The 17,378-nt window shown below is 50.0% G+C and overlaps 1 long non-coding RNA gene across 1 annotated transcript in view; it reads left to right on the forward strand.

Annotated features, from left to right (window-relative positions):
• The first annotated feature begins 752 nt into the window (after positions 1 to 752).
• LOC142491103 (uncharacterized) overlaps positions 753 to 17,378 on the forward strand; it is a 99,128-nt gene continuing 82,502 nt past the window's right edge. The window contains exons 1-2 of the long non-coding RNA XR_012800282.1: positions 753 to 1,247; positions 16,576 to 16,789. This is a non-coding gene — a long non-coding RNA (uncharacterized LOC142491103). The remainder of the gene's footprint in view (positions 1,248 to 16,575; positions 16,790 to 17,378) is intronic.

Genomic DNA, 17,378 nt, shown 5'->3' on the forward strand with positions numbered 1-17,378 from the left:
TTGCAATGCGTTGCTCGCCCTCTAGCTGACAAGTGGTTAAAGTGACCCATAAAAGATGATGCCAATATATTGTGTAATATGCATTCCTCACTGAATTAGCAGTCTCATTAAATGTTATTCCAATTCTCAAACCTGCTTTTTTTTTTGGATCCATGACAAATTAAAACCGCAAATACGTTGTTTTTTTTAATGCTTATGACTTACTTTTGCTGTTACACAACAGATTATGTAAAACAGCTGCATGCACCACAAGGAAGTTCCTGCCCCAATTTGCAATTCCATATATTCTTTATTTTATCATGTATGCTCACCCCCATCTCATTGTTTCACATGGCACTTGGGCAGCATGATATAGGCTTTCCCATAAGAGCGCTGAGGGTGAGCACAGCCCTTCTCAATCTGATAGACACAGGAAATTGGGGAGGGGAGAAATCTCTCATCCTACAAAGAATTCACATCTGGGAGACATCCAGGCAGTTTTTACTCTGGTCTGACCTGCGGTGAGAGGATTGCTTAACAAACACTGCAAAAAGAGACCCATATGTTCCTGGGACAAAGGGAGGAGGGGGGAGAGGCACAAATACACTGAGTGGTAGCGTCATTTATCTTTAACCCCTTCATTATGATCCACGTAGGTGCAGGGCCGCCAACAGCGGGGGACAAAGGGCACGGGCGTTCCAGTCCCCGTGAGGGCCCGGCCACAGGGCCCCTGCGCGGCCCTGGCCGTTATATTTAAAAAAACAAAAGTTAAAAAAAAAAAATGGCGGCGATTGCGCATGCGCAAAGCCTTGGTTCCGCAGGGTGTCCTCTCTGCTGCCTGTGGGCCTGACCCGGCCCGCTCCCCCCCCTCGCTTCCTTGATCCCCACGGGGGGCGGGGAAGCACCAACCCTGCACCCCCCGCGTGCGCCTCCTGCAACATGCAGCAGCCGCAGGGGATGCTGCAGCCGCCTGCCAGCCTTGCGCCCCGCCCCCAGAGCTTCCCGTGCACCAACCCAGCAGCAGCCGTGGAGGATGCTGCTGCCGTCCGGCATCTCGCGCCCCCCCCCCCCCCAGCTGCCCACCTCCCGTGCGCTCCCCGTTCTCACCTCCCGTGCGCCCCCTAAGCCCTCCTCCCGTGCGCCCACCTCCCGCGCCCTACCCCCCCCCCCCCCCGTGCCCACCTTCCGCCCGGGGCAGCTGCCAAGGGGACATCGGGGGCAGGGGGGGACGCCGCAAGGAAGCAGGGAGCAGCACCCACCCGGTCAGGGTAAGTCACCCACTCAACTGTCACCCACTCAACTGTCACCCACTCAACTGTCACCCACTCAACTGTCACCCACCACCCAGTCACTGTCACCCACCACTCACCAAGTCACTGTCACCCACCACCCACCCAGTCACTGTCACCCACCACCCACCCAGTCACTGTCACCCACCACCCACCCAGTCACTGTCACCCACCACCCACCCAGTCACTCACCCACCCACCACCCACCCAGTCACTGTCACCCACCAGCCAGTCACTGTCACCCACCACCCACCCAGTCACTCACCCACCACCCACCCACCAAGTCACTGTCACCCACCACCCACCCAGTCACTGTCAAGTCACTCACTCACTCACTCACTCACCCACCCACCCAGTCACTGTCACCCACCACCCAGTCACTGTCGCCCACCACCCACCCACCAAGTCACTTTCACCCACCATCCACCCAGTCACTGTCAAGTCACTCACCCACCCACCACCCAGTCAGTCACCCACCACCCAGTCACTAACCCACTCAATCACTCACTCTCCCACCCAGGCACGCACTCTCCCACCCAGTCACTCACTAAGTCACCCACCCACCCAGTCGCTCACTCTCTCACCCACCCAGTCGCTCACTCTCTCACCCTCTCACTCTCGCACCCGCTCACTCTCGCACCTGCTCACTGTCGCACCCACTCTCGCGCCCACTCTCGCACCCGCTCACTCTCGCACCCGCTCACTCTCGCACCCACTCTCGCACCCGCTCACTCTCGCACCCGCTCACTCTCGCACCCGCTCACTCGCTCACCCTCGCACTCGCTCACTCGCTCACCCTCGCACTCGCTCACCCTCGCACTCGCTCACCCTCGCACTCGCTCACTCTCACACTCACTCACTCTCGCACTCGCTCGCTCACTCTCGCACTCGCTCGCTCACTCTAGCACCCGCTCGCTCGCTCACCCGCTCACCCTCGCACTCGCTCACCCGGTCACTCACTCACCCTCGCTCACTCTCGCACTCACTCGCTCATTCTCGCACTCACTCGCTCACTCTCGCACTCACTCGCTCACTCTCGCACTCACTCGCTCACTCTCGCACTCACTCGCTCACTCTCGCACTCACTCGCTCACTCTCGCACTCACTCGCTCACTCTCGCACTCACTCGCTCACTCTCGCACTCACTCGCTCACTCTCGCACCCACCCACCCACCCACTCACCCACTCACTCACCCACCCACCCACCCACCCACCCACCCACTCACCCACCCACCCACCCACTCACTCACTCACCCACCCACCCACTCACTCACTCACCCACCCACCCACCCACCCACTCACTCACCCACCCACCCACCCACCCACCCACTCACTCACCCACCCACCCACCCACCCACCCACTCACCCACCCACTCACTCACCCACCCACCCACCCACCCACCCACCCACTCACCCACCCACCCACCCACCCACTCACTCACCCACCCACCCACCCACCCACCCACTCACTCACCCACCCACCCACCCACCCACCCACCCACTCACCCACCCACCCACCCACCCACCCACCCACTCACCCACTCACCCACCCACTCACCCACCCACTCACTCTCGCAACCACCCACTCACTCTCGCAACCACCCACTCACTCTCTCACCCACTCACTCACCCACCCACCCAGACAGGCAGTCACCTGTATTTTGTTGAAAATATAAAAATAAACAGGTTGCATTGTAATGTTTTTTTCTGTATCACAATAAGAAAACAGTTAAGTAAAAGTTGCGCGCTAAAAAATATTTTTTCGTGGTAGGTGCGCTATGGGTTCGGGGGGGGGGGGGAGCGCTATGGGTTCGGGGGGGGGGGGGCGCTATGGGTTCGGGGGGGGGGGCACTATGGGTTTGGTGGGGGGCCCTGCTCCTTTCATTTGTCCCGGGCCCCATGATTTCTGTTGGCAGCCCTGCGTAGGTGTCATGGTTGTGTAAGTTTTTGTGTGTGTCTCGTGTGGCAGTAAATGCAGCCACATGAACTGGCAGGAATACCATGCCGGGGATACTAAAGGGGTCATGCACTAAGCTCCGATAAGTCGTTTTTAGAACGCAAAGTGCTCTTAGAACGTGATGTTGCGCTGAACGCGATTCACAGACACGCAAACATGCACTTTGCGCTCTAAAACTGACTTTTATCAGGACATTTTTCTAAGTCCAACTTTGCTCGTTCGTTACCCTGTTTGCGTTAAATTCTGCCCTTAAGCGGGATGCACTAAGCGACGCAACCTTAGCGTACGCGAAAGTTGCGTTCCCCGTCAGCTCAAGGTAGACGCAGAAAAAGCTGGACTTTAATTTAATTTACATTTTTGCATGCGCAACACCCATACAACAGGCCACAGGTGTCCCCGGCTGACCCCGCGGGGTCCCTGAGTGCGGCCGGGGGTCACGCGGGTGTCCACGGCTAAGCCCGTGGGAGTCCCGAGGTACCCGCGGGCCTGCGGTACCAATGTTGTGCCTACAAAAATACTAAACAATATTTCTAACTAAATACACCCCCCTCAGATATTGTTTGAATTTATTTCTTTGTATTTTAATGTTTAAATTCATTAATTTTGTAGTAATTAATTGGTTTGATTGGTTAGTGTTACTATTCATTTTGAGTTGGTTTAGGAATTAATTGGTTTGATTGGTTAATGGTTTCATTAATTCATTGTTGATGTTATTGCTTGTATTCATTAGATTAGCTGGCTACTGTTTTTATTTAGTAAAGTATGTTTTTTTGGAGTTATGTTTTATTATTGTGTATCTGGTGCATTAAAGTATTGTAATTAGGGTGCCCATTGAGTGCTATAGAGGCTTATCATGCCCATATTATTATTATATGGGTATGATGTACCTCTATACTATTCAATGGGTACAGGGTGGGTATAGTCAGTCCGGGGTGGGTGCTTAGGCCTCCCGGGTTTGTATCAGGTCAGGGTGGGTTAACCCCTTAATGACTATAGCGGTTAGTAACCGCTAAGGTGATTAAGGGGTTAGGGGCCATTAGAATGTCTTTATTATGTACTGTATACGGTATATGCTTTCTTGCAACGGAGGACAGAGGGACCTGCTGTTGTGGTAAGTATAACTGTATTTATTTACTTTATTTATGTATGCTAATACAGTGTTTAATAATGGGCAAATAATCTATTATCCATATCTGGATAATAGTTATTTTGCCCATTACTGTACTGTATGGGTTTGGGCGAAGGGGGGGGGGGGGGGGTCGTGTATTGATGTTTGTTAAATCTTTTTTTAATATACATGTGTTTCATAGTGTAGATGTGCAGGGGGTCTCCGTAGCTGAAACGCGTTGGTTTTATGTCCGGGGGCCCCCTGCTTCCCGAGATACAGGCACCGTTATGGGGTGTTGGTATCCCCTGCACTTTCATGCTTCCGCGTCACGTGACCGGGACATTTAAATTCTGCAGGGGATACCGGCACCCCATAACGGGGCCTGTATCTCCTGAAGTAGAGGGTCCTCGGACCTGAAACCAAGGCGGTTCAGCTCGGGAGACCCCCTGCTCATGTACACTATTATTAAAATGATTTTAATTAGTGTACGATCGCCTGTAAGAGCCTTGCATGGAGATGGCAAATCTCCATGCAATTGTTACATGCGGCTTTTTTTTCTATCAGCTAGCGTACGTGAAGTCTAAAAACGCTAGCAGGGGGGGAAAAAGCAACACGTACGCTGTGGGTGTTTTGAGCACGTACGTTAGAAAATGGGCTCAAGGCCTTAGTGAATCGCGTCTCCGGCCTCACTTTTTAACGCAAGTGCTTTTTTTTGAACATCCGAACGCAAAAGCATTGAGCTTAGTGCATAGCCCCCTAAGTCCTCAAGATATTCTGCTGGTTTCCTTACTGCCTGGGTGCTCGCTGTCTTCTAAGCTATTATTATAATTATCGTTTCTTTTGTAAAGCGCTAACACATTACGCAGCGCGGTACAATGGGGGTAAATTCAGGAAGAAATCCTTTTAAAGCCAAAATTTAAAGGGATAGAGTCGGCACAAGACATGGACTGTTGCTTTTGTGGCTAAGCTTTGACGCAGTTAAGAATATTTAGTAACTATATGTAGCACTGTCCCCCCACCCCCCTGGAAGATTTACTACTGGTTACTGCTGTTTGTGGTGTGTGCATACCTGTGAGGGTCCAGGAGAGCTGAGTGGTCCGTGATGGTGTGGGGAACAGACCAGGCTTTTGGTGATCTTGATGTTCAACTCAGGGTGTCAGCGCCTCCAGCTTCTGTAGGCTCCAGTATTCCCAGAGACAGTCCCCACCAAACCAGATTTCTTTCACACCCCTGCCCTATAGACTGTAGACTCAGGCAGAGGTATAGAGAAAGGGATGCTTTATTGTTACAGTCACTGCAGCTGTTATACAGCGGATGCACATGGGTCACATTGGGTCCCAGGCCTCTGGATGGTGTTTGGCCTTGTAGTAATAGTAAGGCCTCTCATCTCTTTTGACCAGTCAGCCCAGGAGGGACTGACTGGTAGGTCTCACCCCCAAGCAGGGAGGAACCTGACTGGCTATAATTTGGTACTTCCTCTCTGAAACACCAGAAGGTGAGGGAACAAGGTCTGTACCATGATTGGTTGTACACAGACCCTTGTGGCACCACCATCTTCCGTCACTCAGAGAGTCAGCATGAGGGGGGGGGGGGGGGGTGTCAGTGCCCACAGGATAGCCTGTCACAGCCTAGAGCTCCTAAGGGCTTAAGTGACAGGGGGTAGAGAGGCAGTCTGGGCCAGCCATGCTACATATATTTGGACTTTAGCGTTCTGAACACTGTATTTCCTGCAGTCTCATAGCTCCTTGTGTCCCTATTGTTTTCTTCTGCGTGTAGCAGCAGATAGTAATAAAGACATGACAGACAGATGGCTATGAATAGGAGCATGTACAGAGGTACACAGGCTTGATCTAGTAATAAAAAATGCATGTTGTAAAGTTAGTTATGCTAACAAAAATGGCCTCTATTGTGAATTTCCTAACAATTGCTGTACAACACAGCCTTGTTCACTGCAGCTTTAAAACTGCAATCCCATCCTGTCCCCAGTGATGCATGAGCCTCAAAATACCTCTAACAAAACTGAATGTATACTATATAGCGTGGTACATGTAGTGCTGTTTAAAGTTTATGCTTTTAGGCCTACATTTAAATAAACATATATTATCCCATTTTCTGCCTTAGATGCCTGTAAAATGTTGCAGCCCCCTGTCAACAGCTGGGTTACATTATGAACCAAACATTAACTGCTTCGCAGCCAGAAAGATCTGTATGACATTGCTAAGTAGTGTAGTTATGTCAAAAAGTGAACATGCAAACTTGTATAGTGATGTTGAGAATGACCAAATGACTGCACACTGCTTCCTTTACCCAGCTCCTTCTCCTTCTTTGTAAAATATATACAGTAATGATAAGGCAGAGATGGTCGAGATTTGAATAGCGTGTTGCGGTCGCCCCTCTAACCTTTAGCTAAACACTAATAAACATCAGAAGTGTCCTCCTTCACAGCACAGTATTTTCTACCGCTGTGTAGCACAGTTTCCCCCACCCTATGGGAGATGTGGCGACTACTGAGTGTAAGTAGTGCTTTACCTGCGGCTACCAGGAGGCCTGAACCTCCGCTGATGGGAGCCTGGGGTGTATCTGGATTGTCCGGTGACAGCGCCTCCACCTGTGAGGGATCCTGACAGCACCAGATAACCCCTTCACAGGACCCACACACAGCGTATATAATAACAGGTTTACTGACATGCAATTGGTAACACGATAATACATATAACTCAGGCCTCACACAACCTTAACCACACACCATATCTTACTGTCCAACCACCTAGTTTGCACCCTGGTGAGTGTCCCCCAACTTACTGAGGTGCCCTGGGCACCTAACCAACCTTGTGTCCACAGAAGCCAACCCACCCTGAAGTATGTGACAGCGCTGCCCACAGTGTGTACAATATAGTTGGTGCACTTGTAGTACCTGCCCAGGTGCTCCAACACCCAGGTACTGCTGAACGGTAACAGAGATCCGCTGATCCAGCGATGTCCGCTATGGCGTCTGCCTGTACGTGGGGTGGACTCTCGCTGAAGTGTCCCACCAAGAAGAGAGTCTCTATACTTGTGGTGGTCTGGTCCCAGACCACAGGCCCCTGATACTGTGCATCGTCTTCTTGCTGTGCCCCTGACACTGTACTCCATAGAGGGGCAATGTCCCTATCTAGAGGGGCTGTCCCTGTAGCATCCACAAACTAGTGGGAGTTAGGGCCTAGCTGGGGCCTATTAGAGGGTCTCTGGCCTAGTGCAGGGGCCTACTGATACCCTGCACACACACCCTCACCTCTCTGTGTCCCAGCTCCAACTGGCGTGGCTGCAGCGTGCCAAATGTAGCAACTCTCTGAGCAGGTGAATCCTGGCGCCCAATTGGCTGCTGTGTGCCTATTGGCTGCTGGGGATTGTAGTTCCCCTGCGGAGCTCTGTTTGTAATGGCCGCCGCTTCTGTATGTCCACTGCGCATGAGCGATGTGCACCAACATGGCCGCTGCAACTATTGGGCCATTGTGCTAGATCTAAGATGGCGGCGCCTTGAGCACTCGCTCCCCGCGGAGCTCCGACGATGCGCTCGCCACTCCGGTCCCTACCGTAACCTCACTACAGCTGCGCCGGGTCCGCCTGCCACTCCTACAGCACCCGGCATCTCCCTGCACTTGCCGGTGGTTCCCCCGCTATGCGGAGGTAAGCGGGGAACCAAGGGGCTCTGAGTGGGATGCCCGGAGGGAGACCTGGCCACTGCTGTTTGAGAGAGGTTAAGCAAAGAGTCAGCAGTTGCAACTACTGCTTTGAGTACGTAATGTCCTTTTAATTTTCTGTTCTCCAAACCAACAAACTTTTTGGTTAGTTGAAAGTGTGGAGTTGTACCCAGTATTGCTTTTTATTGCTGCATGCAAATTTTAGAGCGGGGAGAGGGAAGCCCTGATCATGAGTATTTTAAATTATAGAGATGTTGTCATATTAGTGAGCACTCTCTCTCTCTTTTTTCCAACTAAGGGCAATTTCAATGGTGTTTTGTGTCTAAATTATTTTGGTGGTTTGATTTTATTAAAATGCTATTGGTTTTGGATGTTTTTTGAACATTTTGGGAGAAACTAAAAAAAAAATCTTCAATATACTTAAATGAGATCAGACTGCAGGGGAAAAAAAGATTAGCATACGTATGAAATTATATAAACAATAAGAAAATGAATATAATTCCTCTTTGGGGATCAAAATATTAGTTGGAGTTGCCCACTGCATAGGGTGACCAGACGTCCCGATTTAGCCCGGACAGTCTCGGTTTTTGTAGGTTAGCCATGGCTAGTCCAGCTATCTTTCTGCCCCCCCCTGTCATGTAAGTTCTCCTAGGTACAGGCAGTGAGTGGCTATCCTGTGGGGTTTGACCACCTCACACAGACTCCCTGAGTGGCAGGAGAGGTGGTGACACTGGGTCTGTATTGCAGCCAATCATGGTGCAGACCAGTGGTGGGATTCAGAAATGTTAGCAACCGGTTCTCACCCCCCACCTCCTCCTCTCAACCCCCTCCCTTCATCCTCTTAGCCCCCTCCTCCCTCAGCTATTATAAGGCATCTCCTCATTTACTACAATTTAGAAATGCTTTAGAAACTTTTTCAATGTAAATATAGCACAGTTTTGCAAAATTTTCCATTGCTCTAATACTTTATGATGCTTGGGAGATAAACTATAACGTGAGGCCTCTGTGAATTTACTGGTGTGGCTACTCTATAAGAACAATATCAAGCATGTTCTTAAAGTTGAGGTTTCACTAATCAGAGCAAGGAAAGAGGCCAGATACAAAATAAATTAAATGTATTTACAAGATTTATTATTCACATTGACCATCTGCGACAGAATTTCCTTTAAAAAAGCATGCAAGAAATAAATAATAGTAATAACAATAGCCCAGCTATATTCAGTGTTTCTTACATAGTTTATATGATCTACATAGAGACCCCATATCAATTTGTGATACAAAGTCAGTACAAAATGTGCAAGCATTATTTCCATAGAAAATCAATTTAAATGCAAAGTATTATTGTTATTAATGTAATGACCCGATACTGCAACTGGTGTTGGGTCACATGAAGGACAAACTTGTGTTTTCAGTCCATTAAGATTCACAATGACTAGTTTATCTGAATGTAACATGGTTAGTCTATTCTGCCTGTCTTTCCCCCCTGTTACGTAAGCCCTAAGCAGTCTAGGCTGTGACAGGCCATTTTGTGGGCTTTTGAACCCCCCCCCTCATGCTCCTCTCTGAGTGACACAAGTGTGGTGGTGACTCATAGCCTATGTATAGCCTATCTGGAATAGGTAGACCCTGAGCCCGCCCCTTCCTGGTTCCTCAGAGGGGAAGATAGAAATTTAGTCAGTCTGTTCCCCTCCTTCCTAAGGAGAGGATATGAGTTCCCTCTCCTCCCCTCTAGGGAGTGGGAGAGGCCAGTCAGGCCACAAGGCTGACTGGCCTGAATCATCAAGGCTCCAGACTCATGAGCAAGCACCATCCAAATGCCTGGGATCATCTGAGACCCTGCATCGCTGTAATACCATCTATGCAGTGACTGCAATAAAGCCCCTTAGTTACTATTTTACACCTGCCTGGATTGAGTCAGTGTATTCTGGACCCAGGGTCATGTCTAGGGTAGCTTCAACTCAGATAGCTTCAACTCAGCCCCCTTTCCAAAGCACACCAAGTCCTGTAATATTTTCTTCACTTTATTAGGAAAGGAGCAGTATATACAGGCACTTGTGGATGTAATGGTGTTGTGAGAGTGCTTCTCTATAGGTGGTTCGTAGTTAAGGGAAGGTGAAAAGGATTGGACTTTGCCGGGAGGAGAGTAAAATAGAAGGGGTACTCACTCAGTCAGTGTCAGGAAGTAAAAGACAGTGAGGGGGATCTGGGAAACAAGAATAGTCTAGGGACAGACCAACTGTCAGCAAGACAGAGGGAGGGCAGAATAGCCCATTCTGAGAAAAGATCTCTGGGGTTGCTGTAGCTCAGAGGCAGAAAAGGCAACATAGTAATATATCACACAGGCACAGTTTTCTGAAACCAGGGTCAAGAATGATGTATGATTAGTTCCAGTAAGCTTAACTCATGTCTTCCCTCTTCCAAGGCACAAACAAGTCCTTTTCTCTTTCTTAGTTTTATTGAGGGAAAATCACAGGGAGAAAGGTACTTGTAGATGTAATGTCGGTAGAGAGTACTTCTCTGTCTGAAGTGCAGTGTATCAAGGATGAGACAGTGTAAAACAAAAAGGCCTTGCTGGGGTAAATAGCAGGCAGTTACTCACTCAGAGTCCAGGGTGAAAAGGAAGTGAGGAGCAAGAGTCACACTAGATGGGAAGTGAGACTATACTAACTGTCAGCAAGGACAGGGGGGTGGGAATAGCCAACTCTCAGCTAGGAGATTATGAGCTGCAGGCAACCAACACAGGCTGTGTAAACAACGTGTAGCAATAATGTTGCCTTTTCACATGCAGCAAGCTGCTGAGAAGGAAAATAACAGACAGCCAAACTAGGGAGAAATAAATCCCAAGCTGTAAAGGGGAACAGAGGAATATGGAATCTGGTTCCAGGACACTCCCCGTCTGGTATCTGGAGATACCACTATATTCCTGGAATATGTGCAACATATGTGCAATACAACAACATAACAATGCAAAGCTCATGTCCACATAACGATGGGATACCGGCCAGTACCACCAGCTTAAAGTCCTTTGGCCATTTTCGGTAAGGGAGGCCAGGTGGATGCACAGCTCTAGGTTTGCTTGATGCACCACAATGTCTCTCAGAGTCCACAGAACTGATAGTCAGTTCTTCCTTGTTATAGTCCGATTGTGTTTCTGTGCAGTACATTAGTGAGTAGCATGGATATTTGAGACCTTATCTCCGTGTCCTTCTCAGGATCCACGAGTTCAAAAGCGCCAACTGGGGTTGATGGCGTTTCCGCGGGCTGCGTAAGAAACGTTGGTCCTGTGAGCCACGCCGTGTTCTGTAGTTGCGCTGCAGGCACTGATCTGGTGGCATGGTCTGCAGGATTTTAATCTGTGGGCACGTGGTGCCATTGTTCTGGTCGGGTTGACTTCCCGATTCTTTCTACACGGTTGGCTACGTATACGTAGAATCTTCTTTTCTTGTTGCATATGTAGCCCAGTACCACCTTGCTCTCTGTGTAGAATCTTACAGCATCTGGTTTGCAGTCCATCTCGTTTTCGATAAGTTCTGCCAGTTCTACCGCTAACACTGCGCCACATAGCTCGGGTCTGGGTATAGTGTGGTCGGGTTGTGGCGCCAGCTTAGCCTTGCCAAGAATGAACCTGATATGGTAACTTCCACCCACGTCCGTGGTTTTTAGGTAGGCCACCGCTGCTATGGCCTTTGTGGAGGCATTTGAGAACACGCAAAGCTCTTTGCTGTGTGCAGCGGTGAGAGATATAGGCGATTAGGGGCGTGGGATCGGAAGTTGCTCAAGGGTCTTCAAGGAATAGTTCCACGTTTCCCACTCTTTCCGTTTTTCTGGAGGTAGTGGGGTGTCCCAGTCCTGCTTCTCGAAGGACATTTCTCTGAGAAGAGACTAGCCTTGTATAGTGACAGGAGCTATGAATCCTAGCGGGTCGTAAAGACTGTTAACAGTGGACAGGACTCCGCGTCGTGTGTAGGGTTTTTCCTCGATGGCTACCTGGAACGTAAATGTATCTGTTTTAAGATTCCAGCTTATCCCCAGGCTCCGCTGTATGGGAGGCGTGTCGGCCCCCAGATCCCAATTCTTGAGATCGTTTGCGTGATCATCTGCGTGGAACGCCTTTCTCACTATGGCACTATTGGAAGCTATTTTGTGTAATCTTAGGTTGGCGTTTGCTAACATCTTTTGTGTCTCTTTGTTAACTGCCGTCAGGAGGTTGTTCTCTCCCTGGACATGACGAAGAACAGTCTCTTTTGTCCTTGTAAATCCCTTTGTGAAATGTCTCTGCGACTATTTCTTTTTTGACGTGTGAGATGACAGTCTTTTTGCCACTGTGGCTTCACCTGCAAGGCGCAATCTTTTGCGGCTATGCCAGCCGTGGCAGCTGGCTGCTTTGCCACTTGGTATTCTGCGGAGAGGAACAACTGTACGTCTTAGCCGTGCCATTGCTCGGGGGAGGACCGTCCGATTGTTTATTGTCTTTTGGACGATCCCTTTGTCGGTCACCTTTGGGAGTTTACATTCTTCCTACAGTGGAGTCGACTCATCATCCTTAGCTGCCTGGACTACTGAGCATCCTAGGCCATTGTCACATCCCTCTGATGCGAAGATGTTTTTGATGGTCTCGGGAGTATGACCTTGTGTCTTCTCTTCACTTGCCCTTCCTGTCGCTTGGAGGTGGCCAAGACACGGTTCGGAGAGAGATGTGTGTCCACATTCTGTTATCCCCGTTCTGCGGGCGTTGACATAGTCAGGTTCGTGTCCTTTGTCAGTGCACATGTTGCCCACTATCACCCATCCTAGGTCAAGTCTTTGGGCAAATGGTGCGTTGTGGGGTCCGTTATGCTGTTTACGGACTTTGTGCACCCTCAAGATGTCCCTACCGAGCAGCAGCAAGATCTTGGCACCTTGTTCTACCGGTGGGATGTAGTTGGATATTCCTCTGAGGTGCGGGTGATGACGTGCCACGTCTGGTGTGGGAATCTCGTCCCTGTTTGCAGTCATGTAGTTGCACTCGATGAGGGTGGGGAGAGCCATCTTCACTCTGTTATCCACTGAACGTATGACGTAGCCGCTCGCTCTTCTCCCTGTTGTCTCAGTTGACCCTGCACAGGTTCTGAGGGTGTAGGGTGAGGCATTGTCTTGTGAGTTGAATAAGTTGAAGAATTCCGTCTTCGCCAACGATCTGTTACTTTGATCGTCGAGGATTGCATACATCCGGATAGCCTTCTCAGGTTGTCCCTGGGGGTGCACTGCGACAAGGCATATTTTAGAGCAGGATATTTTGTCACTTCCTTTTCCGCAAACCTCTGTGCACTGAGAAGTGACGGACGTTGGCTCTCCTTCTCCTTCCTCCCCGCCATGCTCCGCTACGGAGGATGGGTTGTTGAGTTGGTGGAGTGTCAGCGCCTCTGGATGTAACGATGTGCTTGTCACTTTTGCACACTACACATTTGATGTCTTCTTTACAGTCTCTGGCTAGGTTAGTCGTGGAATTGCAGCACCTGAAGCAAACTCCGAATTCTCTGAGTAACGTCTTGCGTTCCTCTAGGGACTTCATCCTGAACCCAAAGCACCTGTTAAGTGGGTGTGGCTTCTTGTGTATGGGACATTCCCTGCTTGGGTCCCTTGGTTCCTCGTCTCCGGCGACCGACTGATCGGGAGTAGTTTGGGTCGTGGGGGACACGTCCGTCCTGTGGACCGAGATGGGTGTTTGAGTGTTGCCGTGCCTCGCCACTGGTCTCTCATTCCTCAGGCTGCTTGCACTGTGTGTGGTTTGTGCACCCAAGATGAAGCTGGGATCGTTCCTTGCCCTTGCCGCTTCGCGGATGAAGCTCAAGAAGAATGAGAATGGGGGGAAGGCGACTTGCTTCTCCCTTTTGTATTTGGAGCCTTGTGAAATCCACCTTTCTTGGAGGTTGAAGGGTAGCTTCTCCAGGATGGGTCTCACTCCACGAGCTGAGTCTAGGACGTTGAGACCAGTTAAGGAATGGTCTTTTCTTGCAAACTCCAGCTCTTGCAGCAGGTCCCTGAGCTCTCGTAACTTCGAGTAGTCTCTAGCTGTGATCTTGGGAAAGCTGTCGACTCTTGTGAAGAGCGAAACCTCGACTGCTTTGGGGCTACCGTAGCACTCTTCTAGCCTTTCCCACACTAGGTCAAGACCTACTTGGGGGTGGTTCGCGTTTGCCGTCCGAAGTCTCTTCACGTGCTCCCTGGATTCGTTTCCCAGCCATTTGGATAGCAGGTTGAGCTCTTCCCTTGCTGAGAAGCCCAGGCTCTTGATTGCATCCTTGAACGTGAACTTCCACGTCCGGTAGTTCTCAGGATGGTCGTCAAAGTTGGTGAGTCCTGTTTGCACCAGGTCACGCCGGATCATGTACTTGGCTATGTCTGTCAGGCCTGGGGCATCGGCGTGTTGGTCACGTTCTGAGGTAGTTGCTGGGAGGGTCCGTGCGGTCGCCTCTTCCTTGGCGTGGACGCGTGATGACTGCTGGTCAGTGTGAGGGGCTGTGTTCTCCCGTGTGGGTGTACCTGGATTGCGAGCCTGTTGTGGTGCATCCGTGTGCGCGCTGGCGTGTGGATCACGGTTGCGGCTGTGGCTATTCCAGGCAGCATGTACCATTGAAGGAACAGCGTTTTCTCCTCGTGGACCTAGCACGTCTTCGGTGTCTGTGGAGTCACTCCCTCTGTGTTGAGATGGTGCGCTGGTGTTTATGCTGAAGAGGCTCCTTACGTAGTCTTCAGTGCGTTGGACTGGATCCTCTGAGGCTATCTGTCTGTTCGGTTGCTCCCCGCCGTCCCGTCGTACAGCTGCTTCTAAGACTTCGGCTTGGGCTAAGGCGGCAGCGGCGTCCTCTTCTTTGGTTAGAGCTTCTAGATCCGCGTCCAGTTCGGCCTTTCTACGCGCAGCGGCGGCATTATTGACAGCGGCAGCGGTGGCATTGGCGGCGTTCTCTTCCTCCTCTTCCAAGCGCGCTCTTTCTGCCCTTACGGCTGCCTCTCTCCGACCATATTCGGCCCTGGCACGTGCGGCCTCTGCGGTGGCTCACGCCTTGGTAGTGCGCTGGCGCTGGACACGTTAGATTGCGCTGATCTTGCTGACCGTGACGAGTGTCTGGATGTGCTGGAGCGCTGTGATGCGGTCTCCAGGAGGAGCTCTTTTCTCTCGCTTTGGGCGTCCGTGATGGTGGTCTGCACGATGCCATCACGTTCCAGGTCAATTTACTTTTGCAGGTCGCGTTCCCGCGTGCTGTTTTCTGTATTAGTTCTTGTCAGGTGAAATATGCCTGTGACAGCGTTACGTAACGTCTATGGCATGACTTAATCTGAGTAATAGCTTGTTTGATCTGGGTTTCTTGATCGCTAGCACTTGCGACATTACTTATTTCACGATCAGTGTCCTCCCAGGCCTTCTCTAATTTTTCGCGGTGTGCGTCAATGTCAGCCTCATATTTTTCACGGGCCTTTTGTGTCAATGTGACTGTCCATTTAGGCCTTGCGTCTGCCTGTGCCTGTTGCAGTTGCGCAGCAGTCTCTGTGTCTGAGTGGTCACTCTCCTGCGTGATGTCTGGTGAGGATCTGAGTTCTGCCATGCTGTAGGTGTGTGTAGGCCTTTAGCCAGTGCGTGTGGCGTGCGGTCTGTTACCTGCGTCAGCGATGGGCGACTCAGATGGTGCCGAGCGGTGTCCTGCAGCGTTCAGTGTAGGGGTAGCTGTACTCACAGGTGTCCGGTGGCTCTGACCCGTGTCCTGGCGGGTGTCCGGTGGCGTGGCACTTGGTGGCGCTAGCCGTGGGGACATGCGCAGGGGTAGTTGAGATGGTAGCTCCTCGCTATGGAGCTGTACAGAGAGTGAACTCAAACAGAAAAAGGCAATCAAAGTTCTGTGTAAGATGTACTGTCTGACTGCAGCGCTGCTGCCTTGTGTGAAGTTGCAGGCTCTGTGACCAGTGTAAATCTGCTTGCTTGTTCGTAAGGCTGCAGGCTGTGTGCAGTTTGCTGTATAAAGCTTGCTGCCCTGTCTGGCAGTGTAAAGCTGCTTGCTTGTCCTGGGGTGCAGAGACCATTCTGTATAGTATAAAGTCTTTGAGTAGTAGCTCCTGTGTGATTCCCCAACACACGGTCTTTGTATTACTTTGCTGAAACCAGGGTCACGAATGATGTATGATTAGTTCCAGTAAGCTTAACTCATGTCTTCCCTCTTCCAAGGCACAAACAATTCCTTTTGTCTTTCTTAGTTTTATTGAGGGAAAATCAAAGGGAGAAAGGTACTTGTAGATGTAATGTAGGTAGAGAGTACTTCTCTGTGTTAAGTGCAGTGTATCAAGGATGAGACAGTGTAAAACAAAAAGGCCTTGCTGGGGTAAATAGCAGGCAGTTACTCACTCAGAGTCCAGGGTGAAAAGGAAGTGAGGAGCAAGGGTCACACTAGATGGGAAGTGAGACTATACTAACTGTCAGCAAGGACAGGGGGTAGGACTAGCCCACACTCAGCTAGGAGAATATGAGCTGCAGGCAACCAACACAGGCTGTGTAAACAACATGTAGCAATAATGTTGCCTTTTCACATGCAGCAATCTGCTGAGACGGAAAATAACAGCCAGCCAGACTAGGGAGAAATAAATCCCAAGCTGTAAAGGGGAACAGAGGAATATGGAAGGACTGCCTCCAATCTGCTTGGAGCCCAAAAAGCTGGAGGCGCTGATACCGAACCCAAAACCCAAGATGACACCAAAAGCCTGGCCTGGTCTCCACCCCATCGCAGACCACTCTCCTGAACCCTCACAGGTATACTGCACCGCAACAGCTAGTAGCCGCAACTTGATTCTCCTTGAGGGTGGGGGTACATGTGCTACATGAAATTAAAATATAGATTACTGGGAGGAAATTTAAAACAATGTAATTTAAGCAAACTGATTTTCCAAATAGAAGCTCAGTTCACTAAAATAATTGGATAAACAATTCTACACAAATGTGACCACCTTTTTTAGTAACAGAAAACAGGCATGATGTGTCCGGTTTGGCAAAAAAAGAGACAGTTTCTTCCCATTAATGTTGTGGAACTAGTTTCAACATTTTTAGTCCCATCTGACAATGTTAAAAGAGTAGTCTGTGGGTGGCACAACTGAAAATCAAAACAATGTCAGAAAGAACATTTTGTAAGTTCACAAGAAGTTGCCAAGCTTCATTCAATTATAATGCACAACATCTTTCAACATCACACGTACCCTAAAGTGATTCTTTTCTTTGCCGACATAAAAATCAAAAGCATGGTAAAAAGGGAAGTGAAACTCATCTATGTAATTCACTCCTTCCCTTTCCAATTGTAAAACCTGAATACCTGTCAGTTCTCTCTGTTTTGTCTTATGAAAAACAG

Source organism: Ascaphus truei, chromosome 3 (assembly GCF_040206685.1).
Source record: "Ascaphus truei isolate aAscTru1 chromosome 3, aAscTru1.hap1, whole genome shotgun sequence".
In the NCBI taxonomy this organism is placed as follows: Eukaryota; Metazoa; Chordata; class Amphibia; order Anura; family Ascaphidae; genus Ascaphus; species Ascaphus truei.